Source organism: Mirounga angustirostris, unplaced genomic scaffold (genome assembly GCF_029215605.1).
Source record: "Mirounga angustirostris isolate CCGP_5_RB_7025 unplaced genomic scaffold, mMirAng1.0.hap1 SCAF_8, whole genome shotgun sequence".
Lineage (NCBI taxonomy): Eukaryota > Metazoa > Chordata > Mammalia > Carnivora > Phocidae > Mirounga > Mirounga angustirostris.
The window spans coordinates 72899439-72916962 of NW_026991716.1; the positions used below are offsets into that span (position 1 = coordinate 72899439).

At 38.6% G+C, this 17524-nt stretch overlaps 1 long non-coding RNA gene across 3 annotated transcripts in view; it reads left to right on the forward strand.

Moving 5' to 3' along the window:
* The window catches only part of LOC123837908 (uncharacterized), a 78665-nt gene that overhangs the window by 40127 nt on the left and 21014 nt on the right, over positions 1–17524 (forward strand). For 2 of the 3 annotated variants that reach the window (XR_006789313.3, XR_006789312.3), the window contains exons 3-4: positions 5430–5516; positions 5869–5990. This is a non-coding gene — a long non-coding RNA (uncharacterized LOC123837908). The remainder of the gene's footprint in view (positions 1–5429; positions 5517–5868; positions 5991–17524) is intronic. The other variant, XR_008505345.2, reaches the window with a different exon arrangement.

The window sequence follows — 17524 nt, forward strand, 5'->3', positions numbered from 1 at the left end:
GACACCACACTCTTTTAACAGTGATGTTAATGGAGCATTTTTTATTAAACTTATTCAGTGACAAGCTTGGAAATTGTGACAATATTTTAGTTGCTGTCATTAATTGAATGTATATTGGAATCTAATTCTTTGTCTTATGAAAGACAAAGGTTATTATAATTGTGAAGAATTTCATTTATGAAAGGTCTGTTGCAGGATCATTGGTTAAATAGGAGTTTAGAAATGCAGCCCACTTCAAGTTAAACTAAAATATATATTTAACTGCAGAAGCCATTAAAACCAGCAGGATTCTTAACCATCTTAAATGGATTGACTGAACAAAGCTAAATTTATAAACCTCAGTATATATAAAACTTTGACCTAATAAAATAATTGTTTGCTCCATTTCATAAGAATAAGAATATAATATTTTTAAGAAATTAAAATTTTACTTATATCTAAGTTAGCCATTTGGTTACTCACTTAACATTTTTTTCCCCAAAGGAAGCCAGAGTGATATAAATAGAGATTATTGGAAATACATATGAACAAAACTATTAGAAATATTTTGTCACAGGTAGTGTACAATTATTATTATCATGGCTGACAGAAACGATATAGGTAAAAATTTCCAAAAAAAAAAAAAATTGGGAAGAACGAGATAAACATGATTTTGTGGAGCCTTTGCTCCAGAACTTAAGTGTACTCTTTGATGGGATAAACTGCTGCTTGTTTTTACCCACAGAACATGAAGAATTTCTTGCTCTGATATCGTTAGTAAAAGTGCATTAGTAATTGCTTACAACTGATGGCAAAGTTCCTATGTAACTTTTATTTACAAATATACATGCGTGTTCCATGGTGTGTCAAAGGCAGCATCTCTTTAAGTATATTTTGCCTCTTTATGACTTTGTCAGTGAACTTTCAGGAAATGGCAGAGTAGCTTCTTTTTGAGCCCGAGGAAGCAATGCCTATAACCAGAGTTCAAGGAGAGTCCATTGGGGGGAAACTAAAGCTCACAAAAATTAAATACTTATCCATGGTGACCCAGAAAATCATTAAGCACAAATCCTCCAACTCCTGAGGCAAGCTCTTTTTTTTGCTCTCATTTATGATGTTATATGCCTCCCTGTGGCACCTTCTGAACATGCCTCTCTCAGTGTGTGCTTTGGCATAGCTAAATTTATAGAAGCTGTTAACTGGACCTTGAAATGCGCGTTCCACTTTGTGGTATTAGGCAGTTTCAGATGTAAGATCTGAACTGGGTCCTTATGATCACATAGTGACTTCAGTCCTTTTGGACAGCTTCAACTGAGTAACACTAGAAATTCCTTGCACGGATAATGAGCAACATGTGACCCCCAAACTCTTCTCAGTTCATTGTAATCTTTCATCTCTTCGAAGGTACCTGGACTGGATTTTTGTTCCCATTTATGCTGCCTCATCTCGTAATTGTTGAAAAAAATAGTTAACTGTATGAACATGAAGACTGCAACTGAGAAATATTCAAAAAGGGTTTGCACCGCTTGCTTTTTTTTTTTTTTTTTGGCTTAAATTGCTCAAGGCAAGTTAATGACAACGTTACCAATTCACTGCTAATGAGATCGTCTGAAATCTGCCGACCTTTTCCATTCTTTCTTCAGGATCCTGTGCTACTGGAGTTCTTCCCATGGCCTTGGCATCATTCTCCCTTGCATCCATGGCTGTGTCTTTAAGACCTTTTATACAATAACCTCAGAACTCTGGTTGCAATTAGAGTTTTGATTAGCTGTCAGTGATGTCATAGCCATGGCTATTTTAAATCCACTGTGCTAAGTGTTTTCCTTTTCTTAATGTACTGTAGAAATTCCATTTCTTGACAGCAATAAGACACTTCAGGCACTGTGTTTCGGGCCAATATTGCACTTCTCATGGAGTTAAGACACTTGGCCTTCAGCCTCATGACTTATAACACAATCTGAGTTATGCTATAATCACCCAGATATATACATGGTCTGTTGTGTTTTATGGCTTAAATGGAACCTGTCCCAGCACCTCATCAACTGACAAGGTGGGAATGTAGCCCCGAATGACTGTTCAGATTCCCACCGGGAGTTGCTTTTGGTCAGATCTCCTTTCGCCGTTCAGGGGTTACACTGAAACTGTGGAGGCCTTTGGTATATTTACCACACAACAGAAATCAAAACTTCCAGCATCTCAGGTCTCGCTGCCAGACTGCCCAACTTAGGTTGCCAAATATCTCCCTCTTAACACATTTACTGAACTTTAAAACAGCAGAACAGCATTGAATGAAGTCCAGTAATTTTTATAGGATATATTTTAGTCACTAGACTTTGAAGACTATTCCAACATTAATTATAAAGTTTCTGTGTCTGGATAACATATTGTTAACAGTTATTTTGCAAGTGCTAATGGCAAGATGGAAGATTTCCAGTAATTTTATTGAGGAAGTAGCAATTAAAATATTGAGCACTACAGGGTACATGCAAAATAAAAATAATTTTGCAAACATGTCACTGTACTTCATGACAGAAATGGAGATGTACTCTTTCTTTTCACATAGATATAATGATTTTGCATTTCCACCTGTTTTTATTCAGGGAGGATCAGGAGGTCTCTTTTTTGTTTGTTTGTTAATACTTAAAGGCGGTGTAAAATGCCAGCAATCCAGGCTGGTTTGATATTATTTACCACAACATCATGAAATGATTTTAAGACAAGTTGTTATCCATATTTCTTTCAATAACAAATATCATTAAAATGAGATCATTGGCTTTGTGTGACAATTTATGACTCTGGAAATGCATGAGCTGTCTTTTCTAAAGACTTTCAAAGACCTCATCTAGCATGGTTTTCCTCCAGAGCTCTCTTGGGTGACCACCCATCTTCCAGACTCACCCTACCACAGTCAGCCAGCATCTTCAGCCTGTCAGAACCCTGAGAGCAGAATGATGGACAGCAGGATGTGGCAGGCGGGATGGAGGGCCCTCAAGTACATGTGGTGTCAGGGGCAAGACCTAGAGGGTTAAAGGGACTTGCCCAAGTTCACACAGCTGGGGAGCAATAGATGGTGCATGTGGACTTGGTCCAGGAGTGTGTCATCTTTACCACATTGCTTGCAATCATTTTAAATTTAGAGTGCAAATTGTTAATTGTAGAATCAAGACAGAATAAAAACAAACTGATTTTCTGTCAGTTTGGTGACATTATATTTTGAAAGGGATTTTAGACCAAGCTGCTTTCCAACTTTACTTGATCACCACTTTCTTTTTTAGGCATATTCTGATTGCTATATAACTTAGGCCTAGGTTTCCCTCATTCATTTGGTAAAATAATTCTTTTACCTAAAGAGTAATCTGTATTTTTAATTTGGGTTTAGATCTGTAGTTGGAATGCTCATCAGCACTGGCTAATGATATCAACACTATGCTATAATATCACTAAATGAAGTTTCCTGCTAAAATATTTTATTAAGGTTCTGCTTTTGGGGGATTGATATGTACTTCCCTTGGTTTTCCTTTGTGGATCATTTCTTAAAGACACCTTTTCTCTGAAGGATCATACAAGAGCTGTAGGATCAGGAACCAGCTTTTCTTTTTTCACTCAAGAAAAATAAGCATACAGAAACTGAAACTGAAAAACTGAGTTTTTCACCCACTTTTGCTAAATCAAAGGGATTTTTAGAAACATTTTTATGGGTCAGTCCTAGGAAAGAAAACAATTCTCATTAATGGAGTTTCCTCTGTTTTAACTTATATATTATGGAATTAATTCTTATATTCTCATATTACTTTATTTACTCAGTCTTATGAATTCTAAATATTAAAGCAGATTATTAGATTTCTAATTAGCTTTTTTAACTGTTTTGCTTAATAACCTATCAAGGGCATATGAATATCAGTTAAATAATTCCTTCCTAGAGATTCATCATCTAACCTAAAAGCAAATACTTCTTTAGGCTGCCATCCTGTAAGAAGATTGGTCATTTGTTGATTTATTGCCTCTTACAAGAGGATTTACTATTTATTATTTATTGCTTCGTAAATATTCTTGGTTCATATTGAGTGAATATATTAGCACTCCACCTTTGCCTCATAGGGGGCAAATATGTCCTTTCTTCTCATGCTCAGTGTGCTATGATGTCTTCACTTAATCGATGCTCAAAAAACTGCTCACAATCAGGTGGGCAGCTGAAGATATGTATTTAATTCATCATGTATTTTTTTCCTCAAGAAAATTAATCCCAATTCTTGAGTCACAGAAACCCTTGTGTTTAGAAAAAAATTATTACTGATTATATGTAAATGACATTGAATATTTTTCCGATTTTCCAAGTGATTTTTAACTAAACTAACACAATGAGCAAGGAAGAGAGAGATGCTTCTGCTCAAGAACAAATATCAGGGATAGATAGTAAACGTTCAGTGAATTTCAGCATAAAAACGTCACTCTTCTATTCTGCTAACATACCTCGAAGAACACGTACAAAATTGATTTTGAAATATAAGTTTTTAATGCTAGAAATAAAACTTGTATAAATAGAATTTGGTTACAAAGGTGACCCTAGAAAATAAAGTAATCTTCCTGTTGGTGTTTGGGCCCCCTGAGAGCCAATTGGACAATCCTGGTGACAATTGTGTGTCAGGTTCTGAAATAGTTAACCTCCCAAAGGTGTACATTTATCTCCAGGATAGATGTAAGTGCTCTTGATTGGATGAGTGTCATTAAAAAGAACTTGGAATAATTGTTACCCATACAGGAGTCACTGGAAAGAGCATGAGTTACCTGTTACTGAAAGTTCTTATGACTAATACTCCAGAATTCTTGCTTCTTTCCTCTTGATTTTTTTTCATGTCCTCATGATGCTGTGGCTGTTCTACCAGATATTAAGCACCCAGGTTTGGATTAGACCCAGTGTAGCCAATGAGAGGCAGAATCCTCTAGAGTTTGATGGTCTGACAGATGTGGGTTTGGTTACTGTTTCTGCTTTCCTGTCTATGTGAAGTTGGAAAATCCAGGTGTACATGACTTCCTTTCACTATATTGCTTCTAACCAGAATGGTAAGGCAATTACAGGGACTGGAACGGCAGACAGCATTTTCAGAACATATTAAAAATATGAGTTTTTTTTTAATGGAAAGGACTCTTTATATCAATAACCACTGGTCTTGTGATCTTGCCAAATTATCTAAGAAGACAGTTTTTGAAGATGTTCTTACTGAAGGTATGCTAGCAGTGGCAAAGACTTCTAGATCATCAACAAAAGCTTCTCTTCCTTTTCCAGGGCATATACTTCCAGATGTCACTTCCCAAACTGTCTTATACTAAAGTGTAGCCAGGTGACTGAGTTTTAGTCCAAGGAAGAAATAGCAGTGATACTATAGCATTGCTGAGCTTGGTGCATAAAATACCTTCTCATGATAGATTCTCTATGCTCTTTTCCTTCACAGGAACTGATGCAGAGGAGTATGGCAACATTGGAAGTTGTGTGTTAAAGCTGGTGGAGCCACAATATGGAAGGAGCCTAGGACCCAGAGGTGAGCCCCAGTTAATCGGGAATACTCATTTTGACTGTACATGAATGAGAAATAAGTGTACGAGCCATTATAAGCTTTGTTGTTTTTTTTTTAATAGTAGTGAATATTACCTTAACTAATATTCTGTATAATTAATATCTCCTATAGAATTTATTTTCTTTTATAATTTATTACATGTTAATATTAGAAGTTCTGCTTGTCAGTTTTCAGTGATGTCATTGCAAATGAGTGAAACAGTTCACATTGAATAACTATGTTTATCCGTTTGACCATATCATCACTATACTTATTTTTACTGTTTTCTGTCATCCCTGAATTTACAAAAATACACAAGAAGCTTGTCCAATGTCAGTTTTTCTTTCACTGAGGCTATGGATCCCCCCATCCTCACCTTGACACTGGAATTCTGCCTAAAATGAAACAGCAACAGAACAGAGGTCAAGAACTTGGAAGGATTCATATGGAAGAAACCAGGTACAGCCTGATTTAATATCGATATTTCATGTGTTCAGAGAGTGAAGTTTCAGGCTACAAGATAACAGCCCATATTTTTATGCCCTTCCATCTGTGAAAAGCTGTTCCTCAAAGCACAGTGTATGAACAACCTAGCAGCTTTTCATTTTAGGCACCATATTTTGAAAAAAAAAGAGAGAGAGAGAGATCTTTTGATACATAACCAGATTCTAAGAACAATTGAAATCTATGGAGTTTTAGGGCCAGATTCATAAAGAATGCAGACTTGCCCCTAAAACATATTGCTAGAGAAAAGTACAGAACACAAATCTTTAAAACGTTGCCTGCTGCATATACAAAACAAAGGTTACACCATATATTATCTGCCAGTGAAGAAACAAATGTGTGCATTAAGAGATAGTAGAATAGAAGGAGCCACAGGAATAGAATAAAAATTTTAAAGGAGGGGTTTGGCAGAGGAGGGATGAATAGATGGAACATAAGATTTTTAAGGCCGTGAAAATACTCCGTATGATATTACAATGATGGATACGTGGCATTATAGATTTGTCCAAACCCATAGGCATAATACCAAGACTGAATCCTAATATAAGCTATGGACTTTTGGTGATTATGTGTCAATGTAGGCTTCATCACTTATAACAAAGGTACAACTCTGGTGGGGGAGACTGTTAATGGGGGAGGCTATGCATGTGTGGGTGTAGGGAGTAGATGGGAAACTTCTATACCTTTTCTTAATTGAACCTAAAATTGCTCTTTAAAAAAGTCTTTAAAATTTTAAAGGAAAATTCAAGATGTAATGTATTAAAATTTACAGGGTGAGGTTTTGTTTAAAAAGTATGAATAATAATCATAATCATAATCATAATCATAATGCAGATAAACCCCATTAAATCAAGTCCCATTGTAAAACAGCAAAGCATAAAATAAGAGGGACCCATATTCTCATATTTCTAACAGAACTCCTGGAATAATGCAAAGCAATAGAAGAACCAGAGGTTTCTATCCCTATCTGTCTTCCTGTCACTCCTGTGGTATTGCGTACATCAGTACAAATCTTGGACCAGGGTTCTTAGGTACCATCCCAGGTTAGGGACTCATTAGGCAGGTACTTAGCTTCCCATTAAGGTATCCAAAAGTACCCATAAGCTATGAAACACTGGAGGACACTGTGGCAACAAAAAGACCAATTACTCTGAGAATGGCTCTTTTTTTAAAGATTTTATTTATTTATTTGAGTGAGAGAGAGCATGAGCAGGGGGGAGGGACAGAGGGAGAAGGAGAAGCAGACTCCCTGCTGAGCAGGGAGCCCAATGCGGGCTCGATCCCAGGACCTTGGGATCCTGACCTGAGCTGAAGGTAGATGTTTAACCCACTGAGTCACCCGGGCGCCCCTGAGGATGGCTCTAATAGCGCCAAGCCCGAAGATGGGATTGTTGCCCCTTTTAGTATACTTTTGTGATCAAATTTTTCCTTGGGAAGACCTTTCTCTGGGAAATCTTTAGGAGTCATAGGAGCAACTTTTCAGAAAAGTAGCACTTTTTTTGAGTCATATCTAAATCATAACAACATGAAAATTCCAACAAGAATACTTTTTTAAGTGAACCATCTTTCTCCCAAAGATGATTCTATCACATGTCTTCTGTCAAATCTCTCAGTGTAGGAATTGTAAGCTACTTAAACATGTCATTCAGGTGAATCATGGAATGTACTTTTTAAAAAAACTTCTTAAATGTAAGGAGATATATCTCTGAGATGGTTTTTTGAGTAGCCTTTCATTCATTCATTTCACTTCAACTAAACACCTGCTATGTTCTAGGCCCTAGCTACTGTAAAGCCTCAAGGAATAAATAAACAAAAAACAAGCAAACAAATAAATAACCAAAGCATCTAACAGTTATTAGATGTTTTTAAAATGAAGTGTCGAATGTCCATCATTTCGCTTCATCCTCCCAATAAGCCTACAAAGGAGGTACTAGTAGGATCCTTATTTTCCAGATGAGCAAACAGGTTTAGAGTTGTTAAGTAGCCCAGCCAAGCTGGGAGAGGGCTCTTAAGAGCCCAGGTTTGTTCTACCCTAGCGTGTGTGCTCTCAATCTCCAAACAATAATTGTCTCCCACGGACTCTACTCTGGGATACTATTGTATACTCTATTGATGGGGATACATGTGCAAGCAAGTAATCTTAACACATCATGAATACACAATGTGATACCGGAGCATAGCAGGGAAAGAGAATAAATGTGCACTGTGGAAGTGGGAAAAAGAAGTGCAATGACATGGGAGTTGCGGGATGGAGAATCAGGGACAGACATTGCAAGCAGAGGGGAACTGTGTTCAAACCCAAAAAGGCATGAGATGGTTGAGCATGAAGGAGATTCTCAGCATGACAGTTAGGCTGAGTAGGTAGAGTCCAGATTATTAAGAATTCTAATTGTACCGATAAGCACTGGGTGATGTATGGAATTGTTGAATCATTATATTGTACTCCTGAAACTAATAGAACACTGTATGTTAACTATACTGGAATTGAAATTAAAAAAAAAAAAAGAATTCTAAATGCATAACATGTTGAAACGGTCCTTAAGCAGAAATAATAGGTGGATGCCCTCCCTCACCCCGCCAACCATCCCCACCCGCAAACTTTTTGTACTGCAGGAAATGGACAGAAGGGGGCAGCGCTGATGGGTGCACAGAATGATGACCTTGTACTTTCATTTTTTGTTTTCACTTCTGAGGACTTTATTTCAGACAGAAGAGTAAGGTTTATGTCTTGTAGAAGGAGGCATATATACATAAATCCTAATGACATCTTCCATGGCTTCCATGGGATACTAGGAGCTAGTTGCTATGTTGGAAACTTTGCATATATTATTTTATTAATCCTCAAAAAGATTTTTGAAATGATGCTGCATTTGCATTCCACTGGTAGATATTGGTGAGACAAGTCTCCATTTCATTGGTGGGAAAATGGAGGCTCTGAGAGTTTAAAAGACTTGCCCAAGGTAATACGACTATATGTAGCAAAAAAAAAAAAGGAGCTCCAGTTATATTCTGAGCAAGGAAAATAGAGTTAGATGATATTTGCAACCTTCCAAAAGGCTTCACTGAGATGTGTAAGTTATGGCATGTCTGTTTTTTAGAAAGTCTCAGTACTTCTGTAATCACACTTAATATTTGGAAAATGTTGGTCAGGATAGATTTTCAGCCTTCTCGTTAGAAAAAAAATAATTTTGTAATTAAGAGTATGAGCTCTAAGGGAAAATAGCACGGGCAAACACAGAACAACTCTCTTGGATTAACAGCAATTTACATAGCAAATCTAAAGAGATTGTCCAATACTATCAGATAAACACTTTTTAAATATTGATGTCTGGAAATGTACGCTGACTGCTTGCCATTCTCTGCAGTGGGAGTTCAGGCAGCATCCAGCCAAGCTACAATAGATTTTATAAAATCAAATTGGGGTTTTTTTTTTTTGTTTTTTTTTTTTTTGGTATTTGCCCTCACTGTAGCACCATTTCTCATATACTTGAGGCTGACTTAAGCTTGGGAAATTTGCCAATCAATTGTTCAGACTTCTTTCTTTATTTTATAACCCATAGGATACTATTGACCAACACAGGAAAACATCTGCTATAAAGAAAGCCAAAAGCTACTAAGAACTTAATAATAGATGGTCACCTTGTCCTTTTTTTTGTAGGCACTCCAGAGTAGGATATTAAATTCAGTCAACCCAGTTATCTTTAATTAATTACATTCTTCTATAGGTTGATGCCTCACTTTGTCCAACTTTTTATAAGGTAAATAGGATAATTTGCCCTACGATTCCAGCATTTGGAGTAGAGCTGGGGAGGGAGTTAGCAGATACAGCACCACTCTTTTTTACTCCTTAGCAGAGGGTTGAAGTTCAGCCAGAGGTCTTGTATAATAGGAGTTTTTAGAGGATATTTAGTGAGGTCCCCATTGGAACATTATCTATATCGCAAACAACCGTATATCATTTGGTAATCACGGGCAAGTTTCAGCTTGGGAAAGACCTCATGTTGATTAGCTTTATGTAAAATGGAGAGGTCCCAATTTTGAGAATGCCAATATACTTTTAGCCTATCAAATCCTTCATGTCAGGCAGGATTATCTAGTGGAGGAGTAGAGGTAGGAGAAAGGGAAAGAAGCTCTCAAGCCATGCCTGGACACCAGGAGGTTTTCACACACCCTTCTTGGCCAGGATATCAAACGAGGTGTTCCATGGCTTCCAACGTCTCTTAAAGCTTTAACACACTCTTCGCTTAAGCTGTCATTTGCTCTCACTTGAAAGCAGGACTTCAGCTGTCCAACCTGCATGGCCGGGAGCGAGAGCTCCCAGCAGAGCTACCTGCTGCTGCTGTCATGAAATCCCCCTGGTCCTTATATTCGGGGGCAGCCAGGACTGCTCCTGTACAGCCAATGGGAGCGCGGGAGGCAGTCACGTGTTCTGCTAGCCAGCGAGCACTTGGACCATCGGCCGGCCCTCCAAGCGGGGCTGTAACTCTCCATTTCGATTTTTTAGTTCTTGTAGTAGATCCTCCTTGTCCTGCTAATCCATTGGCTTTCAAACTTTTGGGGACACAAACCCATAGTAAAAACCAAATTACATTTGATACATACCTACACACAAACATAAAACTTACACAAAAATTTCATTAATAAAAGTTAGGTAGGAATGCAGACAATAGTCTTAACCACAATTTTATTGTAAATCTGCATATCATTAGCAGAGGAATGTACATTGACAGGTAGCTTTGCCCAATGAGAATGCATCAATATTGAAAAGAAAGTGTTTTGGAGAGAGAAACACTGAGGAACACACGAGGAAACTGGATCCCAGTTCATCTCAGATTCGAATGACATCCACCATGGAGAAGCAAATGCTCAGAAACAATACTTTCTGGAGGGGTTGCCTCAAGAGTTCAATCATTAAAACAAACTTCATTTTACCAATGGCTCTTGAGGCACAGAAAACAGGAGGAATAAAGGCTTGCTGGAATTTCATCAAGTTACCATCTGACCTCTCTGGTGCTATCTCAGTATCTCAGTATAACAAGAAGAAGAGAGAGGAACAGAAAACATTCACACAGATCCTGCTGGAAGGATGCTGACCCAGCTAGAAGACTGATTCACTGGGAGCTCAAATAGCCGACACAGGACGGTATGCTAAAATAAATCTCTGTGGGGAAATGGAACTTGGCTATCTGATGCATTTACAGTGTACAATTCTGTCTCTGTTGGAAGAAATTCATAAAACTCCATTACACGGCTCAGAAATAAGGATCTGCTTTAGCTTAAATCTTAGACAATATCAGTAACATGGAGAGTATTAAAGAATGTTTACCTTCTAAAAATAAATGGGTTACTCGAAACTAAATTCAAACGCCTGAAACAATATGAAAAAACTCAAATTTTGTAGTAATAAAAACTTTAATTTCTAATAACAGCTAGCAGCTATTCCCCAGCTTAATAGGATTATTATTATTATCATGAATGGCCAGTTTGAGTGGAGATTCAGGGACATGGATATTCATGCTTATCTTGCTGATTTATGGGTGAGCTGAGGACCTGTATCTAAATAAAAATGTTTATTCCCATCCTTGTAGCATTTCAGCTTCTAGGAATGTATTTAATCCAAGCATAAACCCATAAATGTGCTCAAACATTGATCTATAAGGATGTTTCTTGCAGCATGGCTTATAATAGAAATAGTACCCAAAAAACAAAAAAACCCCACAAATTTCACTTAGGAAGGGGCTTATTTGGCATACCCTCACACGTTTACCTGGTGGATCCCAGTCCATTGTGTCCACCTTAGCTCTGAGGTGCTCCCCACCATCACCTCTTACCTGAACTACTGACACACACCCTAACTGGTCTTGGGGCTTCCACAGTTGTCCTCCTCCAACACATTCTTCAATAGCAGCAACACTGATCTTAAACCATAAATCAGATCATGTCATTTCACTGCTTAAAACTGTTTTGGGGCTTTCTGTTGTGCTTAAAATAAAATCTAAATTTGTACCATGGGTTCAAAGTTCCTGCATGAAATGGTCCAATCTGTTCTCACTTGTGTATGTGCATTCATTGTCATTTGGTTTTCATTTTATATTGAAATATAACTTATAGTAAATGCACATATAGGAGTGTAGAACTTGATGAATTCTGACCAATGTAGTCACCCATATCACACACACCTGTATCACGATATAAAACATTTCTACTACCCCAGAAAAATACCTTTCTCAGTTAACCCCTGCCCTACTCCCTAAGGGACTGTTATCACAATTTCTATCATGATAGACAAATTTTGCCTGTCCTAGAATTTTCTATAAATAGAAGTGTATGATATTATCTCTTTTGTGTCTGGTTTCTCTCAAGCCATATAATGATTTTGAGATTCTCTATGTTGTTTGTTCCAGGAGCCCATTCTTTTTTATTGCTGAGTAGTATTTCATTGTATACCCCAAGGTGTTAATCTCCTGGCTACCTTTGACCATATTTTATGATACTCTTGTCTGTACTCATTCATCTCCAGCCAGTCTGTACTCATTCATCTCCAGCCATGCTGATCTTTGATTGGTCCCTTGAACAAGCTTCTTTTGCATCTTTAGGGTCTTTGCATTGAGCTTTCCTTTTGCATAGAATGTTCTTCCCTCATTCTTGGCATGGCTGATTTCTTCTCATTTCAGATCTCAACTAAAATTCCACCTTCCCAGAGAGGTATTCTCTGGCTGGCCTATATAAAGCACCCCCATGTAAGTTTTCTCTATTATTCCTTTCTTTCTGGTATAACCATTGATCATGATTTGCAATTGTTTTATTTATTTTCCCATTCACTAGTTCTATGTCTTCCCTTCCAGAATTTAAGCTCTCTAAAAGCAGATACAAGTCTCTTGTTCATGTATCTGGCATATGGAAAGCATTCAATAAATTTTGGGTAAGACCAACTTGATTCAAATAAATATTAATTATTTAAATTTGAATTATTATTTCAATAGCTGTTATAATACCCTTGAGGAAAAATATATGTTATAGAAAATTTAGGTTAGAAGGCAGTTCAAGTGGTAAGTTACATAACAGTATGCATGGTATAAACTCATTTTGGGAAAAGTAAAAAGTATGTGTCTGTGTATAATTAAAATATTTTCTCTCTCTAAAAAAAATAAATAAATCTTAAAAAGAAAAAAAGGGCACCCTGGGTGGCTCAGTCGGTTGAGTGACGGACTCTTGGTTTTGGCTCAGGTCATGATCTTGGGGTCCTGAGAGTGAGCCCCGCGTAGGGCTTTGTGCTCAGCAGAGAGTCTGCTTGAGATTCTCTCTCTCCTTCTCCCTCTGCCCCTCCCCCACACTAGAGCACACACACTCTCTCTCTCTCAAATAAATAAATAAACAATCTTTAAAAAAAATACCGAGTGGTGTAATTTTTATCCTCTTCATCACACTTTTTATATTTTTCAAAGTCTATGCAATGAATATTAATGATTTTAATACTTGCAATAAACAATTTATCTTTAATCAGCTGCCTTCATCTCTAGTTCAGTGCCCTTTTGACCCCTGTGTCTTCCTTTGCCCCGATTGCATTAGGCAGCCACAGGCTGAGTCCAGACCAGAGGGAGTTCATTCTGAGTGTTTTCTGAGAGTATGGGGTGGCCTTTTCAGAATCAGAGAAGTCAGAGAGCAGCTCCAAGTAAAATATTTTCTTCTGTCTAGTGAAGGGGGTCACCAAACATTTTATGGAAAAGACCAGAGAGTAGATATTTTAGGCTTTGTGAAACATTCAGTCCCTGTTGCAACAGGTCAATTTTGCCTTAGGGTGAAAATAGCCAGAGACAAAATGTAATCAAATGGGTGTGACTGTGTTCAAATAAAACTTTATTTACAAAAACAGCTAGATTTGGCCCAGAGGTCCTGGTTTGCTGACACCTGATCTAGTGTAACATCTCAAACTTTATTTCTTCATCTTTTCTAACTATCTAGCAGAGTCCAACCATTGGGTTGCACTATTTGCAGGCACTGTGCTCTGCTGAGCATGTTATTTAACGTCTCTAAGTTTTGGTTTTCATGCCTATAAAAACAAGGATAACACTAGTACTTATTTTTGATAATTAGATAAAATAATCTACCTAAAGCAACCAGCCGAGGGCCTGGCATATAGTAAGTGCTGGTTCTATTATTCTGTTTGCCCCCCATGTCCATTCTCAGTCCTGCTCTGCCCTGGACCTGCAGATGGCATCTCCCGACCCCTCTTGCTGCCTGGCCCCCAATTGAGTTTACCCCATAGCCCAATAGGAGGTACTGGCCAGAGACTGCAGGGCAGGAAGAAAGAGAGGGTTTGAGGTATTTCTTTCCCTCTGCCTCCTTATTTCAGCACTGCTTTTCTGCCAGCAGCTGGGTCTCTCCCCATGCATGGTTCCCATGGCCCCAGCTCTTTCTCAGTGAGCTCCAGCAACATTATTTCCTTCCCTTGATCTTTCAGACTTCCCACTATTGCTAGTCTCTGGATGCCTTCACATCCTTTGCTTATTCCCAACATTTAGATAAAAAGTACCTTCACTCAAGTGTCTTTATTTGAACCTTACAAGTGAATCTTCATTTGAAACAGTTCTATTCTCAGCTGACACCCTGATGAAAATACTGCTTTTTGTTAGGGACAAGGAGGGGAGTGTTAACAATGGCGATTACTGTGTCACTGTTACAATTATTGACTACTTCAAAACTTTTTTCAAGTCTAGGTCTTTGAATTTCCATTTTTCAGTATACTATCCATTGTCCTGCTTCTGTGTCTTCCCAGTATAACTTCTGCCAGCTAGCACTGTGATGTTTGGTACTTGGTTACTGAGACTAGGAGAAACCTTGAGAGATCGACTAATTTATTTTCTTGCTTCAAGGTATGAAACCTGCTTCAAGGACAGACAGGAATCTCCACTGCTATGCCTTTCATCCTCTTCATGTAGGGAGAATTAAAATACAGTAACATAAGCCCAAAAGTCAGTTTTCCAACAGTACGAAAATCACTCATCATGTAGAGTGGATGTATCAATTCTTGTGTCACTCTTCTTCCAAGTGATGGACAGGAATAGGGTATTGGACAAGGATAGGATAACAAATCATTGTTATTCAAGACTTTCTAGAGCTAGAAGTCCCTGACCACGTGTTTAGGGAAGTAGTCACAGGTCTATGGTGGCTAGCCTATCTATGGATTGGGCCCTGGTATAGAGGCTCTGTACTAGGATTATCCAATAGGCTTTTCCTTCTGCCTTGCTGAAACTGGGCTGACTACCATCATGGCTCCTTGGGGCTATTTATATTTGATTTCTCTTAATTAGCTCTAAATATTTTGAATTGGGTATATTACCATTGTGTTACTTCCATTTTTCAAAATAAGCCTAAGAGAAACTATATTTTCAATACTGGGCATTTAAATAACAGAGTATAGGACAGAGCTGAATTTGACTTTGACTTCAAATAATACTGTTGACTATATCTGCAAACTGGCCAATAGGTGTTAAGAAAATCATTGTATTTTATCCTTTATAAAATGAAACTTTAGTGATCATGTACACACATACACGCACACACACGTTTATTTATTTTTAAGATTTTATTTATTTATTTGGCAGAGAGAGACACAGCAAGAGAGGGAACACAAGCAGGGGGAGTGGGAGAGGGAGAAGCAGGCTTCCCGCAGAGCAGGGAGCCCGATGCGGGGCTTGATCCCAGAACCCTGGGATCATGACCCGAGCCGAAGGCAGACGCTCAACGACTGAGCCACCCAGGCGCCCCCACACATATTTATTTTGTCAGCTGTGTTTTCTTGGAAAGGATTGTCCTCTACTCTGAGATACCTTCTACTTTTTTGGTGTTAAAATAATCTTTCTTTTATGAAGTTATAATAATGAGCATAATAGCCACATATGCCAGGCACTGTGCTAAGTGCTTTGTCTGCATGTAGCAGGTAATTCATCTGTAATTTTTAGGAGAAGCCATTGTAAAGAGACTAAAGATGAGGCACGGAGTGGTGAAGCGTTTTCTGCGAGTGTTGTTAAGTGGCTGATTTGGTTACAATCTAGATGGTGTGGCTCTAAAACCTAAACGGTATTGTTTTCTGATATTAGGCTGCAGTTGTTTTTTGTTAATGCTCTTACTTGGGAAAACGTACTTGTCTTGAAATCCCGAAGTCTAGGAGCCACTAGATTCTCCTCTCCGTTCACCATACCTGCTCCTGCATCGCACGTAGCCCTGACAGAAGAGGATAGTGTGGGTGGGCTGGGGAAGCCGTGTCTGGACCACCACATTTCCCGAGGGGTCAGCACAAGGAAGGACTGCAAAGATAGGTGTAGGAACCGTAGGAACAAAAGGGCCAAAGAGACAGGCTTTGTGGCTTCCGTGACACCATGGTGGGATGTTATTACCCTGGGCTATCACCACCCCTATTGCAAAGAACACCACCATCACCATAAGAAAGCAAACCTTACTGAAGCAGCACATGCTGAGAAAATGTGGCCATGGTCCAGGAAGCTGTGAAGAAACCACACCCAGCTGAGAGCCCTCGCCCCAGCTGGAAAGTCTGGTTATTGTTTGGATCAGCTCGTAAGGTCCCTGTGGGACTCCTTTGCTCTTTCTGATGGTAGCTGTAGAGCACAGGCTCTGGGAAGGGGGGTCTCTCATGCTGTTACATCTCTCATCTACTATGGGGGCAATGTATTCTTGCCAGGTGTGATGTTGTGAGTATGAAAGGTTACGTTGTCTCAATTAGTCTGCGCGTGGCGCGTGCTCCAGGAGTTTACCCTAATAGAGGAAAGGTATTCTAAGTGAAGCTTTTCCTAGAGTTGGGGCTTGAGGGGAATTTGGAAGCCACCTCCTCCATCCTGCCAGAACAGAGAAGTACATCTACACTAAACCACAAATAAATGAACTAAAATCCAGGCAGAATGTTGGTTCTCTAGTTACATAGAAACATGAATCATCAGACCAAACAGTATAATACATAGCGTAGAAAATGCTGCTATTCAGTCATCATCCATATGGGTCACAAAAAGGGCAAATATATACATGAGCAAATGCCTACATTGTATGTATGTGAGGACAGCTCTTCGGTTTCCAGCTCTGCACTGTCACCTGGGAATGTGCATCCTTTTGTTCAAATCTAGCCATGCTCTTTTTATTGCCACACCAATAAAGCACTGCTCAGAGCTGTTCTTTGGTGTTTGCTTTTATTCCACACCAATAATGCAATGCTTGAAGTTGTTCTTTAATGGACCTTTATCATAATAGTAGCTGCCATTGACCGAGCTCCTTCTATGTACCAGCACCATTCCGAGGAATTGACACTCACTAACGTGTTTATTTATTATAACAACTCCATGGTGCAGAAACTGTATTCCCATTTTAAAAATAAAGAAATGAAGTTGAAAATTATAATTTCCCTAAGATCGTGAGGTCAGGACCACAGTTGGGATTTAAACTAAGCAGGTCTTGCTTAGATCCACTCTCTTTCCACTACA